The following is a 10,881-nucleotide window of genomic DNA, read 5'->3' as shown; positions in this document are numbered from 1 at the left end:
ATAGGTCTTGCTTTATCTTGGTCTTAACCATCCAGCAGAAAAGTAATATAAAAACAAGGTATAAAAAGTAAAGCCCTATTAATATACTGAGCTATAAAAGACTCAAGTACACAACTTCTGACGTTGCCAGTCGTACAGATAACACTAGTATTATGAACTACTGGACTACATCAGATTATTTTTTGAATTCACGCACCTAAAGTATTTAAATGGCAATGGAATACCCATCTCTGACAGAACTAAACAAAATAAAGAAGATATAAAAGAAGGACCATTTTGTGTCCATATATACAAAATAGTTAGGATAAATATATAGCTACTTTCTCTTAATTCAATGAGAAGAAAGATCTGTACTAATAGTATTTGCACAGGATATCATGTCTGCATCTTGTACTATGAATAACTACTAAGCAGACAATAATATACAATGTATTAATTATTGAAACTGTCCTACTAATTGGTTTTAAAACTATCTCATTGCTGTTTGTTTTTCAATGCAATCAATAAAAAAAATTTAGAAAAGAATTCAACCAGTAACAAATGATGGAGGGGCTGTTGGAAAAAGGAGCACTTCTCCACTGTTGGAGGGAGTGCAGTCTAGGACAACCACTGTGGAAATCTGTGTGCATATGTCTCAAAAAGCTAGGATAGGTAGTCCCTTTTATCCCCTCTCTTCTCCTCCTGGATATCTTTCCAAATGAACTGAAAACATTTTACCACAGCAATATATGTGCACCCATCCTTAGAACAGCACAAGGTCATAGTGAAATCCTGGAAACACCCCAAATGCCCATCAACTGAGCAATGGATAGAAAAGATGTGGTATTTTTATACAATGGAGTATTGCTCAGCAATTTCTTTAAAAAAGACAAATTGAGGCTTTTTTATTTAGATGGATGCAACTAGAGACCATACTCATAAGTGAAATAAATGAAACTCATATGTATAGACATCATGTTGCTTCTCTAGTGTAAGCACCCAAAAGAATAAATAAAATGTGAAAGGTACAATAGATACTGTGAAAGGGAAAGAATCTATTCAAAGGGGAAAAACCTAGGATGAGGAAAAGGATGGGAGGGGAGATAGGAGACGACATACACTTATGTATGTGTGTAGGATGGTTGGATATTTGTACTGATAATTTCTGCTGGTCTACAGAGGGGAGCAGTTGATGCTTAAATTTCTTTTCCTTTTTAATTTCTTATAACTTTTTTTTCTTTTAACCAATTTTGCATGCATATATCTGGTAACCTAAACAACTAATTTGAAGACAACATTGTAAATTTTCTATTGTTTTGTTTGGGTGAATTCTATATCATTTCTAATGTTTTTTTCTTACTATTTGTACTGGCTTTAGATAATTAAAAATTTGAAATTTTAAATTAATATTAAATTTTTATCCACTTTGCCTGTGTCAAAATAATCATATGATATTAACTCCTTAATCTGATTACTTGTATTGATATAGTTCTGAAATTTTCCTGATTTACCAAAACATGTTAATACTTTTATGCCAGAGCCAGTGTTTGTTTATTCATATGGCATTTTAATTTATAAGTTGATATGTGAAATTTTGAGGTAAGACAAAGTATTTTATCCATGTTCATAAGTTGATGAGTAATTTTCTTTTCTGACACTATCTTTGTCTGATTTTTCTATCATTGTTGTATTGATCTTGAAAAATGATTAAGGTAGGACTTTAGTCCAATTTCTGATTCTGTAACAAAGTACCAGAACACTGATGATTCTTATTCTTTTCTTACTAGAGCATGTTTGCAGTACATCATGATTATGAAAGTATATTTCCTATTCCTTTTTTTTTTTTTTTTTAGTACTGGGGATTGAACTCAGGACCCTATGCTTACCAGGAAAGCACCTATTCTACTGTGCTATTTCCCTGGCCCAGAGTAGAATCTTTTTTTGTTTTTCTATACTGGGTATTGAACTCAGGCACTTGCACTTGCCAGGCAGGCACTTACTCCTCTGAGCTAACTCACCAGCTCTTCCCTATCCCTTGATAGGAAGAACCAATATGTCAAACTAGCCACACTTCCAAAACTGTTACGAAGACTTAATAAGTCCCAATCAAACTACCAACAATATACCTCACGGAACTAGAAAAAAAAAATCCTAAAATCACATGGAACAAGAAGAGACGGAGAATAGCAAAAGCAATTCTGGTGACAAGGGCAAGACAGGGACATTACCACCCAAGACTTCAAGATACACTGTACAGCTACAGTGTTAAAAACAACATGGAATGGAGATAGACTTGTGGTTTGGTGGCAATCGTTTTAATAAAGAGTAGATATTTATCTTATGCTAAAGCAGTGTTGGAACCTGGTAAAGGCCTTCTTGCTGCATGAGACCATGACAAAGAGAAGCCACATGGTGACTCTGATCAATTGTCCAGATCACATCTTTCTTCTCTTATAAAGGCCCTGAATGTCATTAGAGAGCCTCTACCCTCATGACTTTATCCAATCCTTATTACCTGCAGAAGGACCCAACTCCCAGACCATTAATACTTAAATTTGGGGGTTGTTTCTAATGTAAATTATGGAAAGATACCTTCAAACTACAGCAAGTTGCTTCCCCTCCAAAAAAACACTGCCATTAGGTAAACATTATGTGTTTACTGACTATTTCTAAAAACTTACCCAACCTTCTGGCCCTGGTTTCTTTTCTTTTTCTGTGAGGATTAAGCAAGGAATGAATAGCAATGACTGAATGTGTTAAGTCTTTTTTCAATGCTTCTTGATTCACTTTTGTAATGTAAATACTTTTAAAATTATTTTGTCATTAAATTCATTATAGTAATTCTTTATGAGTCGTTAGTTGCTATATCAGAAAACTTCATTTTCATCTCCTAATAGTGATTTTTTGAACTTCTTTTCTTTTAAAATAGTTTGATTGAAAATTTTCTATTTTCCTTTCAAGGAAATCACATCTTGGCTTTTATTTTAATTTTTGTCTTTACTACCTTATTAGTATTTGTTTTTATTTATTTATTAAATGGAAGAAAGGCTGGCACAGCATGTGGTGCCAGGGATCCAACCATGGTTCTTGCACTTGCCTAAGCTTGCCTAAGCAGTCATTTTAGACAACTGAGCTATTTTGCCAGCCCCAAGCCTTTGTTTTTATATTTGCAACTTATTTCTTCTTTCTTGAATACACATAACATTTTGAATATATATTTTATTTATTGGATTTATTTGAATTACATATCTAATATATTTTATTTTCACCTTCACTGCCTCCTAAGATTACCATATAATATGTTTATGTCACATATTTCTTTTTTCTAACATATAGATTTTAATAAATATTCTAATGACTGTAAGTATATCCCACATATTTTGATATTACATATTTTGATATGTAACTGTTGCTGCCATTTATTTTTTGGGTCTTTTTAGTATGAAATCAGTTTTTACTTTTAACTCAAAGGTTTAACATTTTGCCAATATCAAAACTAAAAACAAACACTTAGAAAAGAGGAGAAGCACATTTCCTTCTCTGGGAAACCAGTAAGGCAGGGACTGTAATGTGGCATGGCTTCTCCACAGGACTAGTCTAGGTCAATAGAGTGAAAAAACACCTTTCCCAACTTTTCCTCAGTTGTCAGCTGTGTCTGCTAGGACTTTCCCTGGCAGAGTTCCCACCTCACCCCACCCCTGTCAGCTACAACACGTTTGCAAAATTGAGAGGAACTTTTTAACCTGTTCATATAAAATCCTCTCTAATGAGACTAAGTAAAGCTAGTTGAGGTCTGTGCAAGCCCATGCATGCAGACGACATCTTAAAGTTGAACTTTAGTTTCAGCAGATACTTCGGCTTCACCTGAGCAATATCATACAGTACAATATCATACTGTACTCACTGTATAGTAGGCAGATGTCATTAACATCTGCTGAGATCCCTGTGCTGAGGGGAACCTCAACTCCTTGAAGAGTAATAATAGCTGAGGGGTCAGGGGTCATTGTTCCCAAATCTTTGATGCTGTGCTAGCCTTTGGGTAGCTTGTTGATGTGAGAAGCATGCTTCATTTCATACACGTTTCCAAGGGGGACCTCTCCCAGTGAGATTAAACCTATTGGGTCTCCCTGAGATATGTGCCAGTAGTTGGCACTCTTGGAGACCATGTCAGCAAAGAAAATACCTTTCCCAAACATGTAGCCTGCCACAGGCGCTTCAGGCGGGGCAATCTGCAGGCCCTGGGACAGGATTCCAGCAAAGTTGGTGGTCCTGGATCCATGCCATAGCAATTTGCAGTTATGAAGCTACTTGAATGACTTGTAGCACTGGCTCTCCCCTTCCCATGCTATCTTCAAGATTTTGACCACCTGCAAGTCATATGCATTGTGTGTGATTGCATGTGTGTTCTTCACATACTTCCTGATGATCTCAGCTTCTTCAGAGTCTCTGTCAACCACCTTAATGTCAGTTTTAAGCTTCTCGTAGTTGACATCAATAGGGTCCTTGCTACAGTCAGCAGACACACCCAGTAGCAGACTATAGGCCACCTCAATATCCAGGAGGTTGTCCAGCATTTCCACCTTGGTCTGTACACTGTCTGCGTTGCTCAACAGTGGAGGCTTCTTCATCCCAAAATTATGTGGAATCAGAGTGCAGAAGCGATTTGAAAGATCCAGGATCTGGGAGTCGCTGCTGCCTTGGGACAGTACCTACTGGACCTCACTGAGGATGGCATATGCAGCCTGGATCTATCTTTTGCTTAGCTTCCCCAAGGACATCTTCTGAAGGTTGATTTCATACTCCACCATGGCTTTCTTCACACTTTCCACATCAAAAATCATCTTAATGAGCTCCTGCACTGGCTTGGGGAGTTTGGGTTTGGTGCCAGGGTTTACTGTCAGCTTCTTCACCACTTCTTCATCCTGGCCATAGTCAATCTCCAGCGGGTAGAACTTTTTGGTATACTTTATGAAGTTTTTGGAGTGCCAGGCATTCTCAGTCTTTTCTTCATATAAATTTATAAAATTCTCTATTGCATCCTCCTTGAATGGCATCTTCTCCTGTTTGTTGCTACCAATCATGGTGCCAACATGGCCCCAGGACCTATTTCCAGTACCTGCTTTCCTTGTCATCTACCAGAAGCTGCAGCTTGTAGTAGGAGTTGGTCCCTTTTACAATGTCTACCAGGATGAGGGTCACACTGAAGACCTTCCCACCCTTCTCCAGGACGTGTGCTGAGTGATTCTGACCAGAGTCAGGATCCACAGCTGCTCCTCCTTTAAGAGTTAACTTCATTCTCTTTTCAGACTTGTTACCTTCCTCCTTGGTGGCGCCCTTGCTTTTCTTCAGGAGCAGAGCCCTTGACTTCCCCTTTGGAGCTTCTAGTCCAACAGGCTCTTCCTTCACCTCTGTTCTCCAAGGTGACAAGATATGCACTGAGAACAGCTCCTGCAGGGCCTTGGTTAAGGTGGAGACATCATGAAGGAAATCCTCAGACACAACATGGATGTTGGCTTCCTTTACTTCCTCCATCTTCTTACTCATCTTTTCTATCTCCTTAGTGTTGATGCACAGGGAGGCCTTGTTGGCTGACCCTGTCAGCTTGCCCCAAGCTCCTCAACTTCAGCCTTCACCTCATTTTTGTTCCAGGAGAGTTTTCCAAGCAGCAGGATCTTCATGTCAGACAATGGCTTATCTGCTGTAGAAGAGTTCATGGCAGCTGGCTTCAAGGCTGAGGAGGCTTGGGGCATCACAGCCTTGGAGGCGCTAGTCTCTGGGGGAAAGAGTCTGTCTTGGTTTTTGACCTTAAATTTCTTTAAGTAAGAGATTTCTCAGAATTCCTTTGGGGTCACCCACTTCTTTTGACTAGGTGTCTGTGTCTTGGCCATACACTTGGTCCAGGCAGTGACATCACCAGTATAGCAGTAGGCATTGCTCCTGAAGGCCAGCTGGCCAGAGCACTCCTCACAGGGAAGGAGAGCCCCAATGCCACACTGTCAGCCACTTGGTCCAAGATTGCAAACTCCCCAGATGGCACTTGCTGCTTCCTGAAGATGAGCAACTCTTTCAGGTCATTTGTTGAGCATGCTTTCTTTAGCTCATTCTTGATATTCCAGATCAGGTCATCCTGGGCCTTGAGGGCCTTTACCAGCTTACTGTCCTTGTCCTTTTTCTTCTCAGATTTTTTCTTGGTCAGTGCATCTGTCCCATCCACCTCATCAGCTTTTCTTTCTCCTTCACTCTTGATCCCTGGGAGCTTCCTCTTCAGGTCTTCTTTATCCTCTTCAGTGAGGTGGCTAAAGTGCTTGAACTGGCTGGCACTGTACTCAAGCTGGAAGTCCAGCTCCCCTCTAATCTTGACAAAGCAGTCTGGGTGGTACCAGCGGTTGATCATGCCTAACTGTGGCTTCTCTGGGTCTAGCATCTTCTTGGACAGGCGCACCTGGCCCTTCTCTATCCTCTGACAGCACCACCTGCACCTGCATGTACTTCTGTTGGACTTGGCCTACTCTGCAGCAAATTCACCCAGCATTTTCTCTGCCTTGCTGCTGATTCCAACCCAGCCTTCGCCTGTCACTTCTCTGGCAGTCTTGACTTTCTGTTGGTCATCCCATTGGAGCTCAGAGAAGCCATCCACCTCAGCCTCGGGTGCTGCATAGAAAGGCTCACCTTCCAGAAGCAGGAGAAGTGGTACCAGTGTGGGACTTTGCCATCGAACATGGGTGACTGCACCATGATGGCCATGCCAAGAGTTCTTGGGGATGCTCTTGCCACATTTCTTGCAAGACTGCCATTGATTTCAGACTCCTCAGAATTTCCATTGGGATATATTTTTCAATCAAAGAGTTAATTATACCATGCATGTTGTGTTTGTATGCACACTGGTGTGTATTTTAATACATATAAATTTATTATTGATTCCTTATTATTTCACTGCATTCAAATAATAAAAACTATCACTCTTTAGCATTAAGATTTCCATATGCCTTGTACTGATTTTTTGTAGGTTGGAAATAACATAAATATTTCTTCAATACATGGTTTGATAGATAGATAAAGTAAGATGGCTAATTCTTTTTAGTATGTTTTTCATATTTTTGATACTTGGATCATTACTTTTGGCAATAAACTTCTTATAAAATATTTTGAAATTTTGTTATTTGTTTGTAGATTAACTACTTATAGTTCTGACAATTTTAACTTTAATATTGTTAGAGTATCCCAATTTATAATATTTACATGTATTAGTGAATATGTTTACTATTACAGAATGTTCCATCCTTATTTAGGATTTTACTTTAAATCCTATTTAGTAATTCCCTCTCACTGTTTTACTAAGCAATCTTTGATTTTTGTAATCAATACATAATTACAATATTTTTATTCCTTATTTTTATTATATATTTGTATTTCTAAATTTCTTTATGATTTGGACTCATTCATGTCTTAAAAATTTAAAGTGAATATTTCAAATTACATTCTGAAAGTTTCTATATTTTAATAGATTAATGTTTTTATAATTATGATATTGATTTAACATAATTCCTCATTTCTTTGATGTTCCTGTATCTTCATATATTTTCTTTCCGCTTGCTGCAATGGTAAAGTTGGGGGGGTTTTCATTGCTTTTGCATCTTTCAGTTGTATGACTTCATCACTTGTATTCCTGTTACTCTAATCATTACATTAAGGTTCCAATTCAAAATTACCTGGAGTGAGATTTAATTTCTCCTGCTTTGTTTTTCTTTATTATTATCAATGTCAATTCTTTATATTTGGGTTTTTTTAGGTAACTCAAAGGAGAACTAGAAGTTGGTTGTGTCAGAAAGCAGAAAGTGAGGCCACCTCCGCAAATGACTCACGGAAATGAAACCTACACCCTGAAACTCAACTTTTTCTAACAAATGCAGAGCTACATAGTCTCTTTCTTCTTCCTCATATACCTGATTCCATGCTGATTATTTCTAAGTGTAGGTTTTGTTTAAGCTTTTTAAAGAAAGTAATATCAAAACTTCTACAAAAATGATGCACATGTTAATCGTTTTGAGGTTTTTTTGGGGGGTTGTTTGTTTTTTGCTTTACAATTTCTTCATCCAATTTTGTATCTGCTATGTAGGTATTCTTTACTTTTTGACACAATTTTTATTAGTAACAAATTCTATTACTCATCCATGTATTAAAAATGTTATTTTTTGGTGCCTTTACTATTGAGTGATTGTTTCGAGGTGCATAATTTGCTCTAGCACTTTGTATCAATGACTGCACCATCTTCTGCTCTGTTACCTCTTTTTTTTTTAGAACTTGGGATTGAACTCAGGCTCTTGTACTTGCCAGGCAAGCACTTATCCTACTGAGCTATCTCCCCAGCCCCTCTGTTATCTCTTGATGTCTACTCTGAATTATTAGAAAATTTGCTTTTCTCACAGAAAGATTTTTTTTATGTATTTAGTACAGGGTCTACAGAGTCTCACTACACAGATAGGACCCATAGTGATTCTGCTGTTTTCAGCCTCCCAAGAGCTGGCAGTATGCCACCATGCCCAGTCTCAGTCACTGTCTCAGCACACCCTGGGAATGGGGTTTGCATGGAAGGCCAGGTATTGAACCCCCGTCCCTGTGCTCTACCTAAGCAGGCACTTTAATCCACTGAGCTATCTGCTCATCCCTTCACAGGGAAATTTTAAGATTTTTCTCTTAGTCATGATGTTTTATAATTTTCCTCTTGGTCTGATTATTATTTGCTTTTATCTTGCTTAGCTCTCAAGTGTACTTTCTAAATGAAGATCAGTCCTTCTCACTGAAATTTCTTCATTACTTCTTGACATTGATATTTTCTCTTCTTCCAATAATTTGAGGAGCAAAATAAGATTTTTAAGTCATCCATTATCTGAGCTTGGCATAATTTCAATGTCCAATTTTTCTTCCTTCATCTTTATTTTACATGACATAGGTCAATTCTTCAGTACTCCTTCTAAACTGTCAGGCTCTCCAGCTCTTCTAAACTGAAGTTCATCCATTTGTTGTTATTGTTGCTCTCAATTTCAGTGATCATATTTTTATTTTAAGTACTCTTTAGTGCTATTGCCACATGTCTTGATTCATAACCATCTCCTTGAATATAATAATTTATTCTTCCTTTCTCACTCAGACTTCTAAAGACTTTAAAAGAACACCTAACTCTTTCCCCCATGGCTCAATCATAATTACATCAACAGGTTCCCATCTGTTTTCTAGCTGTCCCTCATGACAATTTTCCTAGCCATGGTATGCTTTGAAATTTTCTTGGTATTTACTCCATATGCCTCTCCTAGTTTTGTTTTTGTTTAACCTTCCATGTGTGACTTTACAGTTGTCTCCACCTGCCTTGTTCTTTTATTGGGGACCAAAGTGCCTATGTTTAAAGATATTATAAGTGTATTCACAAATTGAGGGTTGGCCCAGCTAGAAAAAAAATACCTGTTTGTGCTTCTTTCCATCCCGTCGGACAATAATGTGTTACTCAGCTTTATCTCTCACCATGGAGTACCTGATAAACCACCCTGTTTCAAATACTGTCCTGAGGGCTGGCCAGAGAGCTCAACAGACTAAAGTGCCTGCTTAGGCAGAGCACAGGGATGAGGGTTCAAACCCAGGCACCATATGCTATGCCAGCCCCGCCCCTAGGGACACACTGAGATGGTGACCGAGACTGGGCTTGGTGGCAGACACCTGTAGTGCCAGCGCTTGGGAGGCTGAAAACAGGGATCACTACAAGTCTGATCTGTGTAATGAGATCTTGTAGACCCTGTACTAAATACATTTTAAAAAAATACTGTGGCTGGCCCTGCTCTCTCATCCATTTTCATCCTAACAGTTTTAACATATGGACAATTCTGTTCACTTCCAGTGATAGAATTTATGGGCTTCTGATTTAAACCACTTTTTTTTCTTTTTTTTTTTATGTGGAACAGGGGATTGAACTCAGGCCCTTGCATTTGTTAGGGAAGCATTTATTCCACTGAGCCATCTCCCCAGCCCCTTTAAACCACGTTTAGTAGCAGGTACTTTTATTCTGTTTCTGGTCATTAAAGATAGTTATCTGGCTTGGACTGTACCCGTGTGATTTTATAGATAGGTATGATGTGTTATCTTCTAAGCTGTGATGATTCCAGGAAGACCAGAAGAAATAGTTGGCATCAACTGTCAGTGCTAACTTGAACAGAAAATTTATTATGGCAGATTTAGATTAACAGAGATCATTAGTAACAATTACATATCTAAATGTAAGCTTTATACAAAAGAAGTAAAGTATTTAACTTCTACCACTGTCAGAGATTGAGGTGCCACTCATTTACCTAGGGAATACCATTTATTTAATATAGTTACAGAATGTTAGTGAGTTCTTTAATTCATTTGTGCACTGATTGATATATGAAATTTCAATAGGCCCAAGATTTTAAACAATAATCACACCATAGCATATGGCAAGAACCAAGGATGACATGTGTAGACATGTGTATTCATATTTCCTCCTCCTCCTCCTCATTCATTTTACATAACATTAGAAATAGTTTTTCACTTCTAGTAAAATATATGTCTCATTTTGATATGACTTTAAGCTTATAGGTCATTTTATTGTGAATTAGCTCAAAAAATTCTTTCCTAAAAAAGGAAAATTTTTATTAGAAGCTGATATGATAGAAGTGTACCACCCCAGACTTTCATCAACTATATTTTAATCCTCAGAATAAGTTTTTAAGAGGGTACAAATTTAATCTGACTTTGATATTTAAGGTAAAGGCATTTGGGAGATGTTTAGAGTTAGATATTGATATATCATTAGAGCAGAACCCCATTCATGAATCTTTGTTGCAAGGAGAGAGAGAGAGAGAGAGAGAGAGAGAGAGAGAGAGAGAGAGAGAG

The 10,881-nt window shown here is 37.9% G+C and overlaps 1 pseudogene; it reads right to left on the bottom strand.

Moving 5' to 3' along the window:
- Window positions 1-3,726: 3,726 nt before the first annotated feature.
- LOC101583987 overlaps window positions 3,727-10,881 on the bottom strand; it is a 24,718-nt pseudogene continuing 17,563 nt past the window's right edge.

The sequence above is a fragment of the Octodon degus genome, unplaced genomic scaffold, assembly GCF_000260255.1.
Source record: "Octodon degus isolate 3935 unplaced genomic scaffold, OctDeg1.0 scaffold00187, whole genome shotgun sequence".
NCBI lineage: Eukaryota > Metazoa > Chordata > Mammalia > Rodentia > Octodontidae > Octodon > Octodon degus.
Note: the sequence above shows the minus strand (reverse complement) of the source record. Positions and strands in the feature narration are given on the sequence as shown.